This window comes from Taeniopygia guttata, chromosome 37 (assembly GCF_048771995.1).
Source record: "Taeniopygia guttata chromosome 37, bTaeGut7.mat, whole genome shotgun sequence".
Lineage (NCBI taxonomy): Eukaryota > Metazoa > Chordata > Aves > Passeriformes > Estrildidae > Taeniopygia > Taeniopygia guttata.
In genome coordinates this window covers 3,405,330-3,428,160 of record NC_133062.1, presented here as the reverse complement: position 1 = coordinate 3,428,160, position 22,831 = coordinate 3,405,330, and the positions used below count along the sequence as shown (strand labels likewise).

Sequence of the window (22,831 nt, the reverse complement as noted above, 5' to 3'; positions counted from 1 at the left end):
TTTGATGGGGAAATGTTCCCTCTTGATTTCCAAAGTAAAAAAACAGCACTTTTCCTCTAAAAACAAAGCCAGCATACTTGTTTCTCTACTATGGGCAGACCTACTCACAACTTTTCTCTTGCTAAGTAGTAACTTTCTTGTTCTTTTAAACCCATCTCCCTTATCTCATTGGTATAATCGACTGCAGTTTGCTTTCATTCCTTCACTGCCTTGACCCAGTGCCTCCCAACAGCAGCTCCCAGCTCCACAGCTCCAGAGCAGCCAGCATCAGCTCTCCTGCTGACCCTACACGATCCTAGCAGCACATGGCTCAGGCTAGCAGGGACAAGCCCTCATGCTGCTGCGGTGCTGAGGAATGAGCTCTGCCTCCCCTGTTTTCAGCCCTTCTCCCTTCTGCTGGGCCAGGATTCTCTCTTGCCATGGCACCAGCCCACGGGATGACACCCCTGTCCTTGGGACAGTTCCTGCTGCACACTTCCCTGTGTCCCACATCAGCCCTCTCCTGGCTGTGGAAAGGAGCTCCCAGGGCACTCTCTGCACAGGAGCTGAGAGCACGGCTCGTGCCCCACAGCATGGCTGTGAGAGGTGAGGTGAGGCTGCTGCTGCCCAGCTGGGATGGATTATTAATGGGAATTTTTACAAACACTGCTGCTGGTGCAGAATCACCCAGGCTGGCCCACCTCCAAAGCCCTGGGGGCCTTGCTGGCTCTTCAGGGGGACACCCCAGAGCAGCTACTGCCCAAAGCTGATCCATCCCGCTGCCTGCCATGGCCCAAGGCAGAGGGAGATCCCTACAGGGAGGATCGTGCCAGCTCCCAGGTACCCACACAGGGCAGGAGGCATCCTCACACTAAGGCAATTCCAGGATCAAAGCAGAGATCAAAACCTCAGGAAAAACCTTTTTTCTCTGCTCAGCCCCAAAATGAGGGAGATGTCCCAGAGACAGCCACAGATGTGCCCACCAAGCTCCCACAGTCCTTACTTGATAGTCAGGATTGCAGGCCTAGGAGATCCAGCCACACTGAACTGGAATTCTTCCTCAAATGTCCCCAGCACGGTGGCACCGAAGGAGACCTGGATCGTCTGGGTCCCGCCTGGTGCAATGATGCCTTCCTTGGGTGCAAACTTGAAGCAGAAGCCCACGTTTGCATTTGAGGAGATATAGGTGAAGGGAGCATCAATAGCTCCTAGGTTAACCAGCTGCACCTGCAGCAGCAAGAAAGCAAAATGAAAATACATGTGGAATCTTCCCTTCTCATGAGTTATTGTCTCATGATGCAATAAACATGCACTTTCTAACTTTACACTGTTGGAGAATTTTTGTCCATCTCAGTTGGATATCGATATTAGATCGATATTCATATTTTAGTAAGTCACCACCAGGCTTGCTGCTGCCTCAGGAGCCATCAGGATCCATCCCAAGTCCTGCTGCTCACCTCACGAACGTGGGGGGTGTTGACAGAAACGTTCCCAAGGTTCAGTGTGCGACAGCTCAGTACAACCAGGGGTCCTTTGCCGTGCCCTCTGAGGCGCAGGGGCAGCCTGCTCTCACAGCCTGGGGAGAGATGTCCATTTCAGTACAATAATTCCCTCTGTTACACTGCAGTTTCCAGGCTGCCTCAGTGAGAGTCCCTGACTCTGAGCTGGATGCCACCAGCTCCTGATGCTGCAGGAGAAGATATGGACCCTTCTGTTCCCTCAGGAGATATCCCTTGGGGCTGACTTGCAATTTCTAACCCATTCCTTGGGCTGGTTTCCAATCTTAGCCACCAGTCTGCTGAGTTTCAAACACCTCTGATGTCCTGAAGTGGCAGGCCAAGCAGTAACGGGTATAAATTGAAAGAAAGGAAATTTAGGCTCCATATTAGGAAGGAATTTTTTACTGTGAGGGTGGTGAGACACTGGAGCAGGTTCCCCAGGGGCGTTGTGGAGGTTCCAGCCCTGAAAGTGTTCAAAGCCAGGCTGGATGGGCTTGGAGCTCCCTGATCTAGTGGGAGGTGTCCCTGCCCAGAGGCCTTTAAGGTCCATTCCATCCTGACCTTCCTATAATTCTGTGGTGTCCTTCCCATGCACTTAGAGGATCTCTGAAATCCATTCAGTGCAGCCACAAAGCTCATACAGAGTTTGGCAATTGCCAAACTACCTGGCCCAGTAGCACACGGCTTTGTTGCCAAAATCCTCAACTTCTGGCACTCAGCATTATGTTCTACTTCCACAGACTGAGCTGCAAGGTGACAATTCCCACACAGGGACAGAGGCAGGTGCTGGCCAAGGGTGCTCCTTCTACAAACACCCTGGGCTCAGCGGGGCTCAGCCACTCTGGTCTGGTGGTGTCTGGGCAGTGGGAGCGATCCAGGGTCACGGAGCCCATTTCTAACTCAGCTCCTACCCCCTGATGATGGATCTGTGTCAAATGGACCCATCCTGGAGGTCAGTGGCCTAGAGGGTTCAGTGCTTGTTCACTAAAGCTGTTGTGCTCTGCAGCTCTTTGGCCTTTGAGGAAATGCTGGCAAAGCCATGGCAGGAAAACCTCTCCCTGCACTGCCTGGATTGTTCTGGGTTCAGGAGCCCAGACACAGGATTCTGAGCCCTGGCCTTGCACAGGAGACTCCCTGGAAGCTGCAGGGCCAGTGGGGATGTGCCAGCACTGCCCTGCTGGCCAGGGACTCTTCCCAGCAGTTACAGGGGAGCCCAGTGGGCTCAGGCTTGCACCATGGCTGCACTGAGGCTGAGAGAAGCAGGGGAAAGGAGCTGGACCTGAGATGTTGCAGTAAGCCACACTTCGGTACTCCAGTGCCTCTGTGGGTTTGAAGGTCACCTTGATTTCAGCCGAACTATTCGGACCAATTTCTCCCTCCTAAAACAGAAAGAGACAGCAAAACATTTATCTTCAAACTTCACATTTCTTGCTTTCAACCACAGTCCTGCAAGCCTTAGTTTAGAGCATAGTGATGAGTGAACAACACAAGGAGCCCAAGGAAACACTCCAAACCCAGCTCAGCACACTGCTGGAAGCTCTCAGTGCTCAGCTGATCAGCTCCCACTCTTCACAATGTTCCTACTGCTCTGACACAAGCCCTTGGTCACATCATGCTGCTGTCAGCTACAGCGGGATGCAACTGCCACTGTGCACTCATGGCTCTTCACAAGAAGAGAACATGATCCCCTTCCTTGGAAATAAAAATATTAATTTAACCTGTGTTGAAAGAAAGCAGCAGTGGGGATTATTCTGGGGTTTACTCCAAGATGAGAAGGGATTTTGCACTGTGCAGACACCAGGCACTCATCATCTCTCACATCTTCAGTACTCAGAACCAGGGCTCTGGCTGATGGGAGGATGTGGGGGTTTGCTTGCACAAACAGAAAAGGAAAAGGTTTTCTGTCCCTGTGTGCAGGAGAACTCAAAAGGCCCATTTCAACCTTCCACCCTTGTGTCCAAGCTCTCAGATGACACTGGAAGGGACACTCAGAAATAGTGCAAGGCGTGCTTACAGGTGGGGATGGGCATTTCTATGATTAACCACGGCAAGCTTGAGGTCACTATGTGAACTGGCAGAGCTCCAACACCCTCTGCTGAGCCCCTGCCTACAAGAACTGCTCCCTGTGGACACTGCAGGACAGCACAGAGCACCCTTGAGCTCGAGCCCTGGCAGCAGAGCTCGGCTTTGTCAGGCTCCCAGCCCTGCCCTGAGCCTGCAGGGCAGAAATGCTTCCAGCAGGGAGCTCTGCAGCTGCACCAAAACTCCATGTCCTCCCTCCCAGCACATCGGGCCAGCTGAGGATCTGCCAGTGACCGCATCCCGGTGGGAGGAGGGAGAGGGGGAGGAGGAGGAGGAGGAAGAGGAAGAGGGGAAGGAGGAAAATGAGGTTCTCAGCTATCACTTACCACTGGCTCAATGAAAAAAATGTCATCGGAGAACAGCATGGGGTCTTGTTGCACCTTTGCTATCTCCGCCAGGACCTTGTTGCTCAGGCGGGCAGTGTGATCTTCACAAGAGCCCATCTCTGACTCTGATGTTTCCTCCTCCGTTAAGTTTTCCTGCGACTTCTCTGACCACGGCCGCAGAAAACGACACTGCCTGCAGCCACAGGAGAGACAAGGCCAGCAGATCGTTTAATAAGCCACATATTTGCAGAGGGAAGTGTGAGTGCAGGAGGGCAAAGCACCTGGGGAGGAGCAGCAGCAGCTCCCCAGCAAGGGCTGACCCCAGGCCATGGGGTCCCACATGGATCAGAGGATAACTTGCTGTTCACTGGCACAGCAGGTCGTTTTACTCCACACCTGCAAGCTCAGGAGATGTTTCCAAAGCCTGAGAGAACTTCCTGCCTCAAAGCCTCTGCCAAAACTGAGGGAGAACTGACCAGGCACTTCAAGTGGATTTTCCTACCACTGAGCTGCTCAGGGGAGGCAGATAAAGATCATGGAGCAGGACTTCCCTGGGAAGGGGAGACGAAGCTGGGCTGCAGCTACGTGTTACCAGCATCACTCTTTGTTTCTGCCATTTTGGACCTGCCCTGATCCCTACTCTGCCTTTCACAAGAGCATCCCACAGCACTTCCAAAGGAAATTGATAAATTCAGGCACCGCACCCCTTCAGTGACATTCAAGGTTTTATGCATGAAAACAGAAGCTCTGAGAGGTGAGGGGACTTTGTGGTGCAGGAGGGAGACAGCAAACTCCTGGAGAGGCCTTTTCATGACCCAGAGCTTTTTGGGTCCCATCCCAGTGCATGGTAGTAGAATGTCCTGAGAGGGAAAGGATCCTGCACTGTGTCCTCTCATTAAAAAGTCCTCTCAGCTCTGAGATCTCAAAAGCTGCTCTGGCAGCAGGACAGTGGTCTTGGAGCTACAACCATGCCTAAGACTGAAAGTAAGGAAGAACAAAATGTCCTGGTGGCAGTCTAGGACACAAACTGGCATGAAAACAAATGTAATTGGAAAAAAACCCACAAAACCGCAACCAGGTTGAAGTTTACTTTGGGGAAACCTAGTTGCTTCTGAGGGCAAAGCAGATCACCTGGGGTCCAGGCTGAGGCAGGGAAGTGGGGAAGAAATGGAAATAAAGAGCCCAGGGAAGTAGCCAGAGAAGGTCATGGGGTTTTTGTTAACACACAGAGCTTGTATGGAAGTCAGATGCTGAGTAAGGAGATGGAGAACAGTAGAAAACCAAGAAGCCCAGGGCACTAAAGCCATTCAGGTGGGCAAGGGTCAATCTCCTGGTCCTTTGCAGGCAATTTAAAATTACTCTGGGGACTGCAAGCGACCTGGCCCTCAGCAACCAGGGGCTTGCCACGGCAGTTTTGGCCCAGCAGTTTTGGCTCAGCAGTTTTGGCCCGACAGTTTTGGCTCAGCAGTTTTGGCTCAGCAGTTTTGGCCCAGCAGTTTTGGTTCAGCAGTTTTGGCTCAGCAGTTTTGGCCCGGCAGTTTTGGCTCAGCAGTTTTGGCTCAGCAGTTTTGGCTCAGCAGTTTTGACCCAGCAGTTTTGGCTCAGCAGTTTTGGCTCAGCAGTTTTGGCCCGGCAGTTTTGGCTCAGCAGTTTTGGCCCGGCAGTTTTGGTTCAGCAGTTTTGGCCCGGCAGTTTTGGCCCAGCAGTTTTGGCCCGGCAGTTTTGGCCCGGCAGTTTTGGCCCGGCAGTTTTGGCCTGGTGTTTTTTCAGTTTTTGCGTGGCAGCTCGCACAAGCAGCCTGAGCACAAAAGGTGCAGCCACCCACCTTCCTTGTGCAGAGGGTTGTGTCTTTTTGCTGGTTGTGAGGTGCTTGCCTTTTTTTTTTTTTTTCTTTCTTCTTTATGTTTTTGGGTTTTTCCCCAGCGATGGTTTGCAAATGCTGAAAAGCCATTGCTGCTGCTGCTAGCAGGAGTGCACTAACTCAAAGAGACTCCCCCAGGAAGGGCACAGCTGTCCAGGCCCCTGGCTGCAGGGAGGGTCTGAGCCTGGTGTTAATGGCAGAGGAAGTGCAGAAGACACCTGCGTGTGGTGTGAGCAGCTGAAGGATCTGCTCTGCCCAGTGGCCGAGCTTAAGGAAGAAGTGGAAAGGCTGAGGAGCATTAGAGAGAGTGACACAGAAATAAACTGGTGGAGTTACACCCCTCCAACCCTGAGAGAAGCTGAGCAGGAGTCAGAGGAGCTCTGCCCTTCTTGGGATCAGGCAGAAGGAGGAGGCCTAGGACACAGTGGGGAATGGAAATGGGTCTCTCCTGGGGAGGCAATAAAATTCCATCCTGACTCCCATCACCTACCCAGGTGTCCTGACAGAACAGGTATGAGGCCTGACTCCAGAGGGTCAGGCAGATGACACGAAAGAAAAAATTCTGCCTGGAGAGTCTCCCAGCTGCACTTGGTCTGTCAGACAGATCACAGCCTCAAGAATTAAGAAAAGAAGAGTAGTGGGTAGTGGTAGTAGGTGACTCCCTTCTAAGGGGAGCTGAGGGCCCTGTAGATTGACTGGATCCATTCCACAGGGAAGTCTGTGCCTCGCTGGGGCCCAGGTACAGGATATCACCAGGAAATTCCCTAATAACTAAATGAACTTCATCTCTTCACCACTGTCTGGGGTACAGTGACTGTGAAATAAGAAGAGTTCTCAATATTCAGTGAAACAAAGAGGGGCATCGACAAAACTTTCACTCTGGACTTCTGGAGGGCAGATTTGGCCTGTTCAAGAGGCTGATTTGGCAAGAACCCTGGGAAACAGCCCTTAAAAACAAAGGGGTCCAGGAAGGATGGACACACTTCTAGAAAGAAGTCTTGAAGGCACAGGAACAGACTGTCCTTGTGTGCTGAAAGACAAGCTGGCAGGGAAGACAACCAGCCTGGATGGGCAGGGACCTTCTGAAGGAACTAAGGGAAAAAAAGAGGGTGTAGCACCTTTGGAAAGAGGGTGAGCTGTTTAAGGATGTTGCCAGGTCATGTAAGAAGAAGATTAGAGAGGCAAAAGCCCAAGGAGAACTTGAGGAAATCCAGTCATTGCAACCAACCTTTCCTTCCCAAAATGCCACCCTTGGTTGGAGTTTAAGTGGAACTGGAATGCTCAGTGCTGAGCTCCTGAAGCCAGCAGGGACACACACCCTAGTGCCAGGCATGGTTTACTTGGCCCAAACCATTCAAAAGCACCAACACCCCCTGAGGCCACACGTCAGTTTTAGTCTTAGGCCATGTATCTCACTGAAATGAGATATGAAATGTCAGACCAACCTCCTCTTCTCTCGATTCTCTCCTTCCTCGGTAGGAAAAGCCTTCCACTGGAAGTGGGCTGTGACGTTACTCCTGTTCTCAATGAACATGGTTTTGTGGTTTGACATGGAGATGAACGTCGTCTCAACCGCCACGAAATTTGTGCTCAACCCAATGTTGAGCTCTACATCTTCTGCGTGGAGCTCTGTGAGGGTACTTTCTTCACCTGGAACAAAGCAAGGGGGAGTCTTTGCTCAGCTCACTGGCTGATGGAAGCACGAGGAACAGCTGGCTGATGGAAGCAAACCACAGGTCACAGAAGAAAGTGTCACAGTTTTCAGCTGAGTCAGCAGCTCCATGGATCAGTCCATTTATCACATCCTGACAGCTCTGTGTGTACAGCATGAGGATGTCCTGGGCACCTCCTTAAACACCTTATTTCTGAGAGTGTTTGTGCAGATTTGGCCCCAGGGTGACAGTATGTGCAGTGAGATTTGTCAGATGTGCTCTGGTGACCCACTCAGATCCCCAGGATTTCTGCATCAATGTCCTTCAGGTGACACTGAGGAGCCCTGTTCAGTCCTGGCTTGCCCAGGCTCTCCCTGGGCATCCCACGGGACTCCTGTCTCTCCTGATCCCTTGGATCCCTTGTTGCTGACAAGCAAATTTGCCTGGGGGCATGTGGGCAGCAAAAGGAGGCCCAGAGGAACAAGTGAAGTGACAGCCCACAGCACGAGGGGACACAGGTGAGGAAACACAACCAGCCTGGCTCTGCAATATGACAAACCACTACAAAATGAACACCGTGAAAATCATCATCATCTCCCTGCCCAAACCCACAGCCGCATCAGTCTTGAAATATTTTATATTGTTCTGATCTCAAAAACCAAGCTGGAGCATTTCAGATTAAATAAAAAAGGGACAAAGGGAAGATTAATAAGTACAGAGCAGCTTCTAGATGAAGACTGACTGGGATTCCTCGGTCTAGAAATCACATGGGAGATAGATGTGAGAGGTTTGCAACAGCATGAATGGCCTGGGAAATGGGGACGAGGAAAAATTTGTCTTGATTTGTCACCAAACAGGAACTCGAGGGCCTGGAAATGTTATCAGACAGAAACTAATAGATGTGTAAGGGCAGTATAGAAAAAGGGTCTGTGACAAGCCAGTGGAGAAGCAGCATACGGGACAGAGGTGTGCAAGAAACACATTGCATTGGAGAGAGTCTGATGGAAACCTCACACCTCACATACAGCACTGCCCAGGAATAAAACAAAACTTCACCCAGGCATAGCCACACGGTAGTGGAGAATCAGGGATCCTCCTTCCTCCACTCAGCAACTCCCAGCAAAACGGGAGTCCAAAAATCTTAGTCCCGTTAGAGGGGATCCACTTTCTCAACCCCCTAAACACCAAGGAGTTCTCTGTTTTCTTTGGGGTAAAGCTGAACAGGGGAGGGACCTCTAGAGGGAATGGAGGGGGATGGGACAACAGGGAGCCATGGTGCAGAACTGTCCTGTGCCCGTGCAGGGCCCAGCACTCACCTGTCTTGCAGCACAGAGACCCCGAATAGTCACCGGTCATCAGCGCGTGGAATCCCACTGTCACCTGCACGGTGTCACCAGCGCCCACAGTTCCCGTGGCGGGAACCACGGAGAAAGGACTGCAACACAAAGAGAGGGCAGCAGCTGCAATGCTCTGGCTCCTTCTGTTGCTCATTCCTGGCCCTGGTACCACCCAAAGGGGTTTTGCACAAGGACAGAGCCTCACCTCTGGGTGCTCAGCTGGTAACGAGCTGCCCGCTTACTGACATTACGAACCAGCAGAGTCTTCTGGCTGCTCTGCTTGACCGGACACTCCGAGAAGTCCAGCTGGTCAGGGAACTCCAGGATAGCTGGGGCACCAATGGCCTGAATTGGCACAACTATCCTTTCCCTTGCAGTGGTGCAGATGAGCTTGTGGGAATAATCCTGCAGGAAAGGAACCTAGCTCAGCACAGGACATTTAGTGCCATCCCCATGGCAGAAGAAAAACCATTTCCTATAACCCTTCAAGGGCATCGATTTACCTATTCCACCCTAAAATGAATGCTAAGTTCTACTAATATGTCACATTTTGAGGGCACCAGTACGCTTTGCAAAACCTATCTCAGTGGCATTAAGCTCTTGTGTCAATTGGGTCATCCAAAGAACTGCCTTAGGCCACCATAATTTCTACTCTAAATTTTAATGATGCTAAATAATTCCTAAGTCCCTTCTAAGGAGCTGGGGAACACAGGACATTCCTCTTTAGGTTTCTGTATTCCCACTGTCTGAGAAGAGAACAAAGTGTTAAACTGAGTCTAAGCAGCAAAAAGAAGATGAGAAACCAGCTGCACCCAAAGAGCTCCTGCACCTCTGGCCTGGTGCAGAAGCATGGGTTGGCTCAGACCTGCCCTCTAACTTTGCCTGTCCAACCAAGTCAGGAGAAGAACAGCGCTAAGAGGTGGCAGCATGCTGTTGGAAAGAGCCTCCCTTTGTTTGCCGGCAAGGCTTCCCCCTTCCATGCCACGTCCCAAACCCTTCTGTATGAACAAGCCTCCAAATCACAGCACTGAGATCCGACTTGCCAGGGCCCCAGCAGCGGTGTTCAAACCTCCCCAAAAAAGCAGGTTTGGCATGGAATGGGTGCCAGCTGACAGAGCCACCACAGTGACAGGCATGAAGGCAGAGGCACAGCAGTGTCACTGCTGTGGAGTCACAGCTCTGCCTGCAGGTCGTGCCTGCCCTACACGAGCTCTTTCAGGCAGGTGGCCAAGTCCCCTGCAGCTCACCAACCTCCTGCTGGCTAAGGGCACCTAGAGCCCAGTGTGCCCGTGCCAGGCCGGGCTCACGGGCACAGCACATCCTCTGCCCTGGCCCTGCAGCTGTATCATGGTCAGCTGTGCTCTGGGACAGCACAGCTGCAAGGCTGGAGAACAGAGGGTGTGAAAAAGCACCGTCTTTGCTCCAGCCCAGGGTGAGGCAGGGAAGCTGTTGCCAGTCAGGAAGGAGGAAAGCTCTCAGACCTCCTTGTTCCTCTAGTGTTTTCCATAACAATGAAATCCCTTCCACTGTACCTAGAGATGGCCAAAGATCTATCAACACCCCTCTGTCATTTTCCCTGTTCCCCTGCATCTTGCCTCGGGGATGCTCAGGAATGTGCAGGGAGGGAAGCAGAGCCTGTCAGGCCTGGGCGCAGTGCCTGACAGCATGAGCCAAGCTGTGACTGGCTGCAGGCTGCCTGCCCACGGCCTGGAGCCAGGCTCACAGCATGGAATGGGGCTGCACGGAGAGCAGGGAAAACAACGCCTTTTGGGGGTAATTCTGTTTTGGCTCCTCCAGTCTCACCTTGCCCTTGCCAGGGGTGAAGCGGATGCGCACATGGGCAGGCACACCCGGCATCACAACACGGTATGCGTTGTTGGAGCACACGAGCTGGAAGTAAGGCGAGCTCTCCATGGAGATCCTCACCACCTCAGGCAACTGCAGGAAAGACATGAAACGATTGGTTTGCCACTCGTGGAAACAGGACAAGAGGAGACCTGTCCATGCCCTGGTGACATCCCTCCTTGACCCCTTTGCCAAAGCACTTTCAGCTGTGGAGCCACAGGCACGTCATTCCTGAAGGTAAACCCAAATCCCTTCTGGGTCCAGCATTTTGGCCAGGGGCAGTAGGGCAGTGCCTGGTGGGAAGGAAGGGCCAAGCAGGTCATCACCAGCACGATGGAGACAGAGCACTTGAACCAAGTCATCTGCATATTCAGCCAGACCAAAAAACCTGCTGGCTCCTGCCTGCACACAGCCACGCAGTAGCCGTGTTCCAGAGGGGGAATGTGCTGTCTGAAAGCAAAACAGCACATTATCCTGGGGGAAGGAAGAAATTCTCTTCTAGCAGATGAGGTTTTGGTAGGGCAGTTCTGGGGATACAGTCATGCAGGCAGACCAGCAAGAGAGGAGACCAAACACTTTGGCCTTACTGGGAAGAAAAGCAAACCTGAAAAGCAAAAGGAACACAGCAAGACAACCCCTAAAACAAGGAGATGGCAAAGAGAATTTAAATGGGCAGTAAAGCAGTGAGGAAGAATCATAAAATCATGAGAGCAATCAGCTGGCCAAAAGTGACAGAAACACAGACAGGTTCTGCCTACTGACTATGGGCTTCGAAGGCATTTTCTGCCTGGAGAAACATGACCAGCACTGACTCACAGTGTGGTTCCAGAATTAAAAGCCAGTCTTGGCTCTCCAGGGGTTCTTGCTGCCTGTGCAGGCAAGCTGGGCTGCTGGGCATTCCTGCCTGCAGCCAGCAGGCCAGGTTCTGTCCTCTGGGATACACAGACACAGCAAACATGCATTTTCTAGCACAGAGGTATCAACCCCCGAGCACCAAAATGCTCTCAAGAAGTCTAAAGTAGATGATTTTGACTCCCTCCTGTCTCTTGCCACCAGTCCACTCTTGGCACAAGGCTCATTTGAGAAAATGTTTCCCTGACTGAAATGCAAATGGTCTCCATTTTCCTCTTTACAGTGGAACACAACTGCTGACATTTTTTACCTTTTTGCCTCTCAACTCTCTTGGGAAACTGTAAAACAAACACAATTTCAAGTGAAGGTAAAAACCTCCAGGAGCACATGGCTTTGGATGTGCTGTGGTTCGCCAAAGGGAAAGCAGAGCACCATGCTGCTTTTGGAAAACCTGAGCAGAGCTGGATGAAGCCTCGCAGGAGCCCAAAGTGGCACCTAAAGGCTTCCTGCTGCTTCTGCTACATCAGCCTGATCCCAGGGCTCTTTCAGAACACACTTCCTGCAGTGCCAGTGCCAGTAACGAAAAGTGATTCCAGCATCAAGTGGAGAAGGCTCAGACCCTGAGCTTTGACTGTGAGCTGCACAAAGGGAGCCAAACAGGCTGAGAGAGGCAGAGGAGCCAAGATTAACCTGGGAAACACAGGATGTGGTATACACTCAAGGCAAAGCATGAGAGCAGGTAAGAACTGTACAGCCCTCAACATTCCTATCAATCCAGAGCTTTCAAGAGAAGGCAACTCCTTTGGGATAGATACCATCAACACATGGCCAAAATCAGGGAGAATTCCCAGCACAAGAAGATCTTGCAGAACAAAGGTGCTGAGACATTTTCTTGTGGATGTGCTGCAGCAGGTAACTTGCTTTGCTGTACACTCTGGCAATTACACCACTCTCCTCTTCCAGCACACTCTTACAGCTCCACCCCCCAGCACTTACCTTGTCCTTATTCACGAGAGACACCACCATTTCAGAGACCTCATGAGCGACAAAGCCCCGAAACACCACCTCTGGTGGGCAAATCTGAAGCAAGTTCTGCTTCGGGGGAACTGACGACAACTGGAGAGGCGAGAGAGAGCAGGGAGAGGTTCAGCTGCTGGGAGGAAGGGGCATGAAGGATCCCTTACACTGATCCCCAGTGAAGTACAGGCTCTGGGTGAGCACGTCTGCCCAGCCCACACTGGGCAAACAGTGGCTCACCCACCTCTGCTCTGAGCTGATCAAGAGCTGCTGGGCCACACAGAGCAGGCTCAAGCCAAGCTGCTCTTTTGGCACGTATTTCTCCAGGTTTCCTTCTCCACAATGCCAGGCAGCACTTACCTTAAGCACAGCCCTGTGCCCGTGTGGTCGCAGAGCTCTGGGGCACTGAGTGAGCACTCATGGAGTAAGTAAAACCCACCAATTTACATCAGACTCTATGGGAAATGATTTTAGGATGTCCTTTACTCTGAGACAGGGAAACCAAGGCCCACACAACTGCAAATATCTCTTTTTATCTAGAACTTAGACATCAGTAAGAAGAGAACAGTACCAGAGGAGGTGTGAGAGGTGAGGTGATATTTTGCTGAAGCCAAAAGGTTATCTAGCGAAAGAATGGAATTTGTTGGTTCTGTGTGTTGTTTGTGGTTTGGATTTGTTCAGGTTGGTTTGTTGGGTGCTGCTGTGAGAGGGACAGGGCTGAAGAGCTGACCAAAAGGAAGCAGGATGAGACGGGAGGGGACAGAAGAGCTGGCAGCTGGACAGAATGGAAGTTCCCGAGTACCCATCCAAGGGGAAAGGGGACAGGGACCGCCCTGGCGGGGTACAAAGGAGATAGGAAGATTGCCATTTTCTCAGAGGGTGTGTTTGTTCATATCTGGGGGGAGGGAGACATGTCCAGCTCAGCTGAATTCTTACTTGTTACAGAATTTCTGAGAGAGAGAGGGCATGATTTATGTCTGGAGTGAGACTTGAGCTACCCCCTCAGATAGGCCCTGATAAGCGGCCTTGGTGGGGCCTGGAAGCCTTTGATGCAGTGAGAATTCAGTTGTGGCGCAGTCAGAAATTATGTTAAGGTAACTACAAAGTAATGAGCTATCCAAGCATGAATTAGAGTAGAGCTGCAGTGTGCAAAGCCTGACCACCTCAAGGCAAAGGTAAACAATGTTAGCTTGCCAATCAGAGTGCCTTTGTAAACTGTAAACTATATGGGAGTGTATATAAACTGCCATCTTATCACGAATAAGGGGAGAATGTTGCATTAATCATATTGGTTGGATGTGCGTTCTGTCCTGTCCAATTTTCCCGTTTTATGAGGTCCCTGGCTTTTGTTACCAATAAATAGTTTTCTTTTGCTTTGATGATTTTGTCCCCTTTAATTGTATTTAAAAGTTAGTGCGTTTCAAACAGAGGTAAAAGCAAAAAGAAAGTAACACAGAAGTTAGGAAAAAGACAAATGAGTGCTGAATGAGGAAAAGGTTCAGTTATTTTCTCAGCAACTGGGGTGAAAGTAGAGTTGGTAACTCCTTTTTCCATGAGCTTTAAATGGGTGCTTTCTTGTAATTATTGCCATTTTACATGATACCATTGTAGAGGCACATCTGGGATGACACAACAACAGCAAATGCTTGTGGAGCAGAGACATTGCTTTGAGAAAACTCTCCCCTTTGTCTGCCTTCTCCAGCCACACTGCTGTCACTCCAGAGACACAAGCAGGCCTCCTGTGTGACTCCCCAGGAGACACAGCCTGCTGAAGGGACTGGCTGCAGCACCCTGTCCCTTGGCTGTGCCCTTCCCTGAGCTGCTCCCAACGCCCCTCTCCAGGGCAATCCTTAACCAGCGTCTCTTGCTGCCAATTTCCTGCTCAACAGCCCACCTCGGTCACCTACCCCTTTGGACTGTGCTTTATACTGAGCCAGTCCTGCCACAAAAGCAGCTTTAAACACACCTCTAGGTAGGCCCTGATGCAGATAAAGCACATCCATTCCCCTCTGCCCAGGGCGAGTCCCCTGCACATTGGCAGCCTGCAAAATCTAACACCCCGTCAGGGTCCAACACATTGATCCAACCCAAAGCATTCCTGAAATTCCTTTTGTTCAATCTGAAGTAATTACTGCAGGTCCTCGGCCTTCAAAGGCCAGCGCTGCCACTCGGAAGGGAATCCTGTGACCCTGAGCATTTGATGGCGACCACACCACAGCAAGAGGTGGCTACTTCATCAGGAGAATGGCAAATGGCAATTTTGTGCCTTTGTGTCCCCAGCCTTCCCCCCATTGTTTTAGCAATGACAGCTACACTTAGGCAGCTTCAGCAGAGGTTATTTGTGTTGGCTTAGTGCAGATCAGGACTCCCATCCACCACTACCAGCAGTTTGCACTGACAACAGGACCTGGACACTGAGGTATTTTGCTGGAGGCAAGCCTGTCACAAGCACACACCCTCTTCAAACTTCACATCAAACAGGTGTGGAAAAGGAAAAGAGCAGGAAAAGGCTACCTTTGGACCGGTCTTACTCATGTCTAGAAATGGGCCAGTTCTGGGCGCAATATTCTCCGCAGTGCTGGCCTTCTTCTTCGTGTTGAAAAACTTCTCCCACAGGGACTTAGAGGGAAGCAGCTGAAAGGCAAAAATAAACCAGCTGGAGTCTCAGAGGTGTGCTTGTTCACAAAAGCTTTTCTTGAACAAGTGGCACTGGTGAACAATTTGTGATCACATAGTCTAGGACAGTCCTGGAAGCCCTGGAAGTTACTTGCTGAAATACTTAGCACCAATAAATTAATAATACAGAGTGGAATACACATACTCCCACCCCACGGCTGCGTCCCATTAGCTTCTCTGTGATGTAATGTGACATCTTTGGGGATTTCTGATCCTTGGGCATTTGTTTCCTCTTATGTTTCATTGGATTGAGGCATTGACCTTTTCAGAGAGCGGGGAGGAGCTCTCAGAACTCCCCTAACTCCATCCATGGACAACACTGAGAACTCACAGCAGGGAGATATCGCTGCTGGGGGAGTCCAAGAGACGCAAGAAAGGAACGTTGTACCAAGAATGAGGAGCACAGGAATGTGTCCAAGTTTTTGTTTTCTCTGTTAATTTGCATTTGTTTTCTCTGTCTGGGCTCACAGTCCCCTCCACAGAAGAAAACAGAGGGATCTCCTTGACAGAGCCTCAGCAGTGGGGCATCTTCACTCCAGTGAGCTCCAGACACCAAGGGACCTCTGTGGCCTGACTCCAGTGCTGCCTGCAGGGCTGGATCTGCGCCCACACAGGAGATGAGAGAGAACAGCTGGCTTGGAAGCTCTTCCAGCTGGGACCAGCCATGTCTCTCTAGGCTTTGGGCAGAGTTTGAGCTTTCCCTGCCCCACCACATGCCCAGGTGCCCAAGGGCAGGTTGGTCAGAGCAGCACAGGTGAGTGCCCAGCCTGACAGAAGGAATTGCTGTGGCAAAGGGAAAGGGACAGAACACACGCTCGCAGCTTCAGCTGCACATTGGTTTCACTTGGCTCAGCCAGGCAAGACCCTGAGGCAACACACGGTGTTCCAAACTGCACCAGGACAGCCCCCACCAACAGGAACACGGCACAAAGAGGTGGGGAGGACGTCTGCAGCTTCACAGCGCTGCTGGACAACAGGGGCAGGGAGAGGAGGGACACGAGAGGAGTTTCCAGCCTTAACACAGCCCCAGTGGGTACTTACACTGAAAGACTTCAGCGCTTCCCTCGACCAAAGACGGGGTTTCAGGATCTTTTCTCGGAATCCGGAATCCATTTTGAAGGGAGGATATCCCAGATAAACGACAATGCCTCAATGAAACTGGAAGGAGCAACAATGGAACTCTGAAAATCCAGAACCCAATTCATGGCAGATTCAAGGCATATACTGCTGCTAAAAATTTTATAGTATTTGGAAGTAGCTCAATGCTTGTTTGGTGTAAGTAGCTAGTATTGTTAGGCCTCTAGCTGGACTTTATTCGAACGATATGGCTATGTTGTGCAATTCAAAAATGGATCATACTGAAACCTGGAGGTAAAAATCTGAACATTAATAATAGTTAGAACAGACAAAGATGTAGCTTAAATATTAAATACTTAAAAATAGCTCAAGTGGATCTCCTCTTCTTTAGGCTAAACCAGCCCTGTTCTCTCAGCTCTTCCGCACAGGACTTGTGAGAGACTGCAATGTTATGGCTAATGGCTTAAATATTGTTATAAAAGACTTTCTGCCCATTGGGACTGCATAAAGAAGCTGTGACCACCCGAGCCCACCCTTCCCTGAAAACGCCTCCTGACTGGAACTTTGGGCTGTGAGTTAGGCTGCCTAAGGGAACTTGAAACAAGACAAAGGTGACACTATTGCCCACTTATCTCAGGTCTGGGGAGAAGTAAACAAAGCTGAGGAGAAAACCTATCCACAACAAAGCCAAACCCAGCAGCTGTCCTGAAAATCAGCTCTGTCTGGGTTCAGGGCAGGGAATTCATAGCCACAGACTCATCTGCAGAGGCCAGGTTTGCACACAAACCTCCCATCAAAGACCTCCAAAGTGCCCCCAGACCCATCCCTGAGGCCTTGCACCAGATGACTGCAGGCCATGCCAAGTAACACAACAGATCTGAAAATCCAGAACCCAATTCATGGCAGACTCAAAGGATATACTGGTGCTAAAGATTTGATATTATTTGAAAGTAGCAATAGATGGAGTCAGACTTGCCCCGCCCCAGGGAGGTACCTGGGCAGTCCCACCTTGCCCAAATCTGCATTAATCCACTGGAGTCTTACGTTTTGTGAGGGAGACCTCACCACAGAGAAGACCAGAAGAGGATTTTATGGTATGCTGATGGGATCCATGGAATGGTGATATTTTTTACTTAATCAGTCTCTGTCACTCTCTTTCTCCTCCCTCTTCCAAACCCCACCCTCCCTGCCACTTTTTCTTTCTTTCTCTCTCTATTCCTCACATTTGCTGTTAAATAAAATCCAGACTATTGACTTTGGCAATTCAGAGGCATCTCCCTAATAATTTTAATAACCAGATGATAACAACCCACTGAAACTTGACCAGAACTCATTCACCTTTAAGCAGTTTAAGCAATCACTTAAGTCAATCTTTACCTTCAAAGGAAATTCAGGACTGTGTAGCAGAGACCAATGCTCTGCATGTTCAGGAATCCTTTGCAGAGACCAATGCTCTGCAAATTCGGGACTCCTTTGCAGAGAGCGATGCTCTGTGAACACTCACTCGGCCAATGGCCCAGTGCAGCCGCCTGCAGGAGCCCAGGCTGGCACACCCAGCCCGGAGCCGCTCTGTGGCTACTGAGCCGTGCCGAGCACATCACCGCCGCACGTCACAGACGCCGCCGCCGCGTTCGCGGTTTCCAGGCACCCACGGCACCCGATGGGCGGGGCCGGGCCGAGCCGGGCCGAGCCGCAGCGATTTTCAAAGGAGATTGGCACTGGAGCTACTGACTTCGGTGCTTTCTGTGAAAAACGCCAGTCACTTGGGTTTTAAGATTTTAAAAGTTTAATAATTAGAGTAATAAATTAACAATTACAGTAATAAAAATTGAAGAGTTAGGACAATTACAAGACAATAAAAAGCAAAGAATTACGGACGTCCGGACGCTGTCTGTGAAAAACGCTGCGAGGCCTTTCCCGCCCTGCGCCGCCGGGATCTGCCCGGCGACCGATGACATCACTGGAGACTCGGGCTGCCATTGGCGGGCAGCAAAGAGCGGAGCCAATGGCGGGGCCGGAGGCGGCTCTGGGGGCGGGGCCGCAGCGGAGCGGCGCCATGGCTGCAGCGCTGGGGCTGGGGGCGCTCCTGGGCCCCGGGGCGGCGGCGAGAGGCGAGGGGGACCCCGGCACCGGGAGGGACTCTTTGATCGCCCATTCCGGAGCACCGAGGGGCCCTGAACCCCCATTCCCGGGCGCCGCCATCCCCCCGCACCCCATTCCCGGCATGGGTTCTACCCTGCACCCCCTTATCCGGCACCAGCATTCCCCGCACCCCTTTCCCGGCCATCCCGCCTCTCCCAGCCCCCAGAGCCCCCTTTTCCTTCACCCAGAGATCCCCTGGACCCCTATTCCTGCCTTTCCCAGCGCCCAGCCCCTCCTTTCCTCAACACCGAGGACACGCGGGACCCCTATTCCCAGCCAGCCCGGGTTTTCCCACCTTTTGCGGGGAATGGGGGCACCGGGGAGCCGTGGAGCTCCTTTCCCTGGATACAGGAACCCCCTTAACCCCGCCCATCCCACCTCTACCCATCCCAGCCTTCCCCTTTCTTAATCCTGGAACCCCCAAACCCCGTTCCCAGCTCTCCCGTTCCCCCTTTCCTTCTCCCGTGCCCCCCCCCAGCCCCCAAATCTCTGTGTGCCCCCAGTTCTCCTGTCCCTGCATTCCCTGCCCGTGGTGCTGGCCCAGCCCAGGGTTCCCGCAGTTCGTGTCAATTTATTTAAAAAATATGGATATTGATCTAGTGTCGATATCCAACTGTGATGGACAAAAACTCTCTAACAGTTTAAAGTTAGAAAGTGTATGTTTATTCGACGCCGGGCAGTGTGCGGGATAGCTCCCAAATACACACCGCACCTTCCAGGTGATTACAGAGTCTTTTTATCCATACAAGTATTGAATACACAAAATACAAATGCATATTCATCATTTTAGTACATCCCATTCCCTGCTTCGTACGCTAATCACTCCAAAAGCTATTCAGCATGCGTGGTTTGTCCCTTGAAATGGGTCAGTGGTCCCTTTCATGGGGAGGGGTCCCAAAATGAGGAAGTCAATGAAGTCTTCCTCGTTCTGACCTTTCTACCTTTTCAATGCGAGTATGACAAATGAACTCTTGGTAGAACTCCCATTCCTTGTCTTCAGTTGGTTTCAGAACAGAGGAGGCCCACAATTGTCTTATGTTCCTAAAAGCTATTTATCAGTTTCTATATTCTTCATTATAAACCCAGCTAACTAAACATTGTGCTGACAAGCAATTAATTATTAGTTAACTACTAATCCTAACTTCATCAAGGCCTATTCATTTATTATTCTCATTTTAATTAACTCTAGTAAGGCTTATTTCTCTTAGCTCCTCAAAATCTCTAAATGCCTTAAAGTTTACGTTTCACTAAAGGAAATGAAACAAAATTTGCCAAGAAAATTTCTTTTTCGGGTAAGTTTCTTATACCAGGCAAATAGAAGAGCCATTCTTTCAAGAAAGGAGAAAAGAAAAAGGGGTTCGAATAAAACCCAAAACCCAAAACCAAACCAAATCAAACCAAACCACAAAAATCAAAGAAAAAAACCCCAAAAAATCCAAAACAAAACCAGAAAACCCGAACCAAAACCCCTACACCTCACCTGCCCCCCCAAAAAACACACCAAAAACCTAAAAACAACACAGAAAAATACAAAAATCTGTGTTGGTCTTGAAAGTGGGTGGTTTATGGGCTGGGATGGGGCTGATGGAGCTGTCCAGCTCTGGGGTGTAACGAGGCTGTGAGCTTCCCCTGGCTCCAGGGCCACAGGTGTTGAGTTGGCACCCTTGTGGCAAGCGTTTTCAGGGGGCAACAGGTATACTCTTGCTCCAAGTAAGCCTGGGGCAATCAGGTCTACCCGTCTCCGGAGCCATCAGGTCTACCAGGATCTGGGGACTCCCGGCTCGTGGAGGCGCCCATGTGATGGGCAGTGATGGGTGACAGCAGGTCATCCCCAACTCTGGGCCGGCCCAGGGTTATCAGGTCTACCCAGCTCCAGGGTCACCTGGTTCGTGGCAGGACCTTCAAGGCCAGCGGTGGCGAGGGTCAACAGGTCTACCCTGACGCTGAGTGACCGTAAGGTGTTGTGGCCAGGTCTACCCTGGTTCCGGGGCTGCCTGGTTCATTGCAGCGCCCTGGATGTGAGCAGTGGCAGGGGGCAATAGGTCTACCCCCACTCCAGGCCGGCCCGAGCCCATCACATCTACACGTCTTTAGGGCCTCCAAACTTGCGGTGCCGCGTGTGTGGCAGTTTATCACGGGGGATAACAGGTCTAGCCTGACTCTGGGTCAGCCTGGGGTCATCAGGTCTACCCTGCTCCCAGGGCTGCAGGGTTAGTGGTGGCGCCTGGGAGGCAGGCGATGGAGTAAGACAAGAGGTCTTCCCCAGTGCTGGGTGGCCATATGCTATGTCGGTGCCAGGTGGCTAAGTGTGGCGTCCGGGCTGCGGGTGGTTGTGGCAGACAACAAGTCTACTCTGGTTCCGGGCCAGCCAGGGGCCATCAGGTCCACCTGGCTCTGTGGCCACTGGGCTCAGGGCGACACCTAGGTGGCATGCGATGGCGTGGGACAACAGGTCTACCCAGCCAGGGAGCCACCGGGCTCATGGCAGCTGCCTAGTGGCAGGCGTTGATGGGGTGATGGGGGACAACAGGTCAACCCCAGCTCCATACTGGCCCAGGACAACAGGGCTACCCAGCCATGGAACCACTGGTCTCATGGCAGCGGCCATGTAGCAGTTCATGGGGGACAAGTCAACCTCTGCTCTGGGCTGGCCCAGGACAACAGGTCTACCCGAGTCTGGAACCACCAGACTCAGGGTGGTGCATGTATGGGATGCGGTGTTGGGGGACAACAGGTCTACCCTGTCTTTGCACTGGCTCAGGGTCATCAGGACTACACGGCTCCAAGGCCACCGTGCCCATGGCAGTGTCCATGTGGCAGGCGTTGGCAAGGTACAGCAGGTCTACCCCGGCTCATGGCTCACTCTGTACAACAGGTATAACCAGGCTCCGGGGCTGCCGGGCTTGTGGCGGCACCCGAGCTGTGTGAGGTGGCCGGGTATAGCGGGTCTACCCCAGCTTTGGGCTGGCCAGGGTAATAAGGTCTACCCTGCTCCGGGGCCGCCGGGCTTAGAGTGGCACCCGTGTGGCACGCGTTGGCGAGGACAACAGGTCTAGCCCAGCTCCGTGCTGGCCTGGGGCCATCAGGTCTGCCCCGCTCCAGGAACAGCGTACTTATAGCGGTGCCTCTGTGGTGGGCATGGGCACAGGACAACAAGTCTACCCCGGCGCTAGTTGGCCGTCAGGTGCCGTGGCCAGGACAACAGATCTACCCTAATGCCAGGCAGCCTGAGTCTGTCCGGCCAAGGACAATAGGTCTACTCTGTCTCTGGAGCTGCCGGGTTCATTGCAGCACCCTGGCTGCGAGCGGTGGCAGGGGGCAATAGGTCTATCCCGGCTCCAGGCTGGCTCGGGACCCATCTTTGGGGCAGCCAGGCTCGCGGCAGCGCCTTTGTGGCGGTCGTTCACGGGGAAAACAGGTCTACTCCAGCTCTGGACCATTCTGGGATTATCAGGTCTACCCTTCTCTGGGGCTGCCAGACAGGGGGCGTCACCCATGTGGTGGGCTTTGGCGGGGACAACAGGTCTACCCGGTCTCTGGGCTGGCCCAGGGTGATCACGTCTACTGCGCTCCTGGGCCAACGGGTTCGTGGCAGCTCCTGGGCAGCAGGGCAGTGTCGGGGGACAACAGGTCTGCCCCGACCCTGGGCCGGCCCGGGGCCATCAGGTATGCCCAGCCACGGGGCCGCTGGGCTCTGGGCGGCGCCCATGCAGCGAGCGTTCGTGGGGCACAACAGATCTACCCCGGCTCCAGCCTAGCCCGGGACTATCAGGTGTACCCGGCCCTGCAGTGGTGCTCAGGCATTGTGCGGTGGCGGGGGACAAAAGGTCTACCCTGGCTCCGGGCCGGCCAGGGGCCATCAGGACTACCCCTCTCCACGGCCACCATGCTTGTGGCGGCGCCCAAACTGCAGGCGGGATGGGACTCTGACAGATTGCAGACTTAGGATTTATTATCTGTCTGTATCATACAAGCAAAAAGCAAGAGACACAGAGAAAATAACAACATCTATGCAAATCCAGATCCAAGACAAGATGGCAGCTTATGCAAAGCCTTTTTTTACCTATTCTTTGATTCAATAGCATAAAAGAAAAGGTGCAAAGTCATTATACTCTTACTGATAAGACAAGGACCCACATGGGTTTAATATTAACTAAAGGACTGCTATGAACTTCAAACAGTACACAATAATTCACTAAATAAGATTTCAACTTTTTCTATCTTTCCAAAGCATATAGCTAGGACTTTTCACATATCGAACTATCAATAAGTTCTTGTTCTTTCTTGTTTCTTATAAAAAATATAAATGGATTCACTTGGTTCTTATTTTCCTAGCTTCCCATGAGAAGGTTTTGAAATTTCACAGCCTTTCTCAGCTTTATGTCTACTTTCTGGGGCCTTTTCCCACTTTCTAAATTTTTTTACCTTTTTATGTTCCTACACCACGCAACAGGAATTCCATCCTTGGCGAGGGGGCAGGGTTTTA

General features: G+C 51.7%; 1 long non-coding RNA gene and 1 pseudogene across 1 annotated transcript; both read right to left on the bottom strand.

The window, feature by feature from the left end:
• LOC116807532 (uncharacterized) overlaps positions 1–22,831 on the bottom strand; it is a 1,256,502-nt pseudogene that overhangs the window by 1,067,714 nt on the left and 165,957 nt on the right.
• LOC140681592 (uncharacterized) lies at positions 12,436–16,268 on the bottom strand. Its single transcript, XR_012052640.1, has 3 exons — positions 16,168–16,268; positions 14,965–15,084; positions 12,436–12,549 (listed from the first exon to the last, which is right to left on the bottom strand). It is a non-coding gene; the product is annotated as an uncharacterized lncRNA (long non-coding RNA).